Source organism: Arachis hypogaea, chromosome 19, assembly GCF_003086295.3.
Source record: "Arachis hypogaea cultivar Tifrunner chromosome 19, arahy.Tifrunner.gnm2.J5K5, whole genome shotgun sequence".
In the NCBI taxonomy this organism is placed as follows: domain Eukaryota; kingdom Viridiplantae; phylum Streptophyta; class Magnoliopsida; order Fabales; family Fabaceae; genus Arachis; species Arachis hypogaea.
Genome location: NC_092054.1, coordinates 103,079,853 through 103,081,827, shown reverse-complemented (window position 1 = coordinate 103,081,827; position 1,975 = coordinate 103,079,853). Strand labels below are relative to the sequence as shown.

Genomic DNA, 1,975 nt, shown 5'->3' with positions numbered 1-1,975 from the left:
AAAAGGTCTTCCTAGGATGATAGATTCATCCTCTTCCTTTCCAGTATCCAGGACTATGAAATCAGCAGGGATGTAAAGGCCTTCAACCTTTATTAACACGTCCTCTACTTGTCCATATGCCTGTTTTCTTGAATTTTCTGCCATCTCTAATGAGATTTTAGCAGCTTGCACCCCATAAATTCCCAGTTTCTCTATTACAGAGAGGGGCATGAGGTTTATTCCTGAACCAAGGTCATACAGAGCCTTAAAGATCATGGTGCCTATAGTACAAGGTATTATGAACTTTCCAGGATCCTGTCTCTTCTGAGGCAATGTCAGTTGATCCGGATCACTTAGTTCATTGATGAACAAGGGAGGTTCAACTTCCCAAGTATCAATGCCAAATAATTTGGCATTCATCTTCATGATTGCACCAAGAAACTTAGCAGTTTGCTATTCTGTAACATCCTCATTCTCTTCAGAAGAGGAATATTCATCAGAGCTCATGAAGGGCATAAGGAGGTTCAATGGAATCTCTATGGTCTCTAGATGAGCCTCAGAGTCCTTTGGTTCCTCAGAGGGAAGCTCCTTATTGGTCACTGGACGTCCCAGGAGGTCTTCCTCCTTGGGATTCACGTCCTCCTCTCCCTCATTGGGTTCGGCCATTTTGCTTATGTCAATGGCCTTGCACTCTCCTTTTGGATTCTCTTCTGTATTGCTTGGGAGAGTACTGGGAGGGATTTCAGTGATCCTTTTTTTCAGCTGGCCCACTTGTGCTTCCAAATTTCTAATGGAAGACCTTGTTTCATTCATGAAACTCACAGTGGCCTTGGACAGATCAGAGACTAAGTTTGCTAAGCTAGATGGGTTCTGCTCAGAATTCTCCGTCTGTTGCTGAGTGGATGATGGAAAAGGCTTGCCATTGCTAATCCTGTTTCTTCCACCATTATTAAAGCCTTGTTGAGGCTTTTGATCCTTCCATGAGAAATTTGGATGATTTTTCCATGATGAGTTATAGGTGTTTCCATAAGGTTCACCTAAATAATTTACCTCTGCTATTGCAGGGTTCTCAGGATCATAAGCTTCGTCTGCATAAGAAGCCTCTTGAGTACTATTGGATGCAACTTGCATTCCATTCAGACTCTGAGAGATCATATTGACTTGCTGAGTCAATATTTTGTTCTGAGCCAATATGGCATTCAGAGTATCAATTTCAAGAACTCCCTTCTTCATAGGCGTCCCATTACTCACAAGATTCCTCTCAGAAGTGTACATAAACTGGTTATTAGCAACCATGTCAATGAGTTCTTGAGCTTCTGCAGGCATTTTCTTTAGCTGAATGGATCCACCTGCAGAAGTATCCAATGACATTTTAGCTAAGTCAGACAGACCATCATAGAAAATATCCAGGATGGTCCATTCTGACAGCATGTCAGTAGGACACTTTTTGGTCAGTCCTTTGTATCTCTCCCAAGCTTCATAGAGGGATTCACCTTCTTTCTGTCTGAAGGTCTGAACGTCCACTCTAATCTTACTAAGCTTTTGAGGAGGAAAGAACTTGGCTAAGAAAGCCTTGACCAGCTTATCCCATGAGTTCAGGCTATCCTTAGGTTGAGAATCCAACCAGAGTCTAGCTCTGTCTCTTACAGCAAAAGGGAAAAGCATGAGCCTGTAAACTTCAGGATCTACTCCGTTAGTCTTAACAGTATCACATATCTGCAAGAATTCAGTTAAAAACTGAAAAGGATCTTCAGATGGAAGTCCATGAAACTTACAGTTCTGCTGCATCAGAGAAACTAATTGAGGTTTCAGCTCAAAATTGTTTGCTCCAATGGCAGGAATGGAGATGCTTCTTCCATGTAAATTGGAATTTTGTGCAGTAAAGTCACCAAGCATTCTCGTTGCATTGTTTTTGGGTTCGGCTGCCATCTCCTTTACTTGTTCGAAATTTTCAGTCAAGTTGTCTCTGGATTGTTGTAATTTAGCTTCTCTTAAT

General features: G+C 41.7%; 1 non-coding gene across 1 annotated transcript; it reads left to right on the top strand.

The window, feature by feature from the left end:
* The first annotated feature begins 1,405 nt into the window (after positions 1 to 1,405).
* LOC112780655 (small nucleolar RNA R71) lies at positions 1,406 to 1,512 on the top strand. The gene has a single exon (XR_003191477.1). It is a non-coding gene; the product is annotated as a small nucleolar RNA R71 (small nucleolar RNA).
* The last annotated feature ends 463 nt before the right edge of the window (positions 1,513 to 1,975 follow it).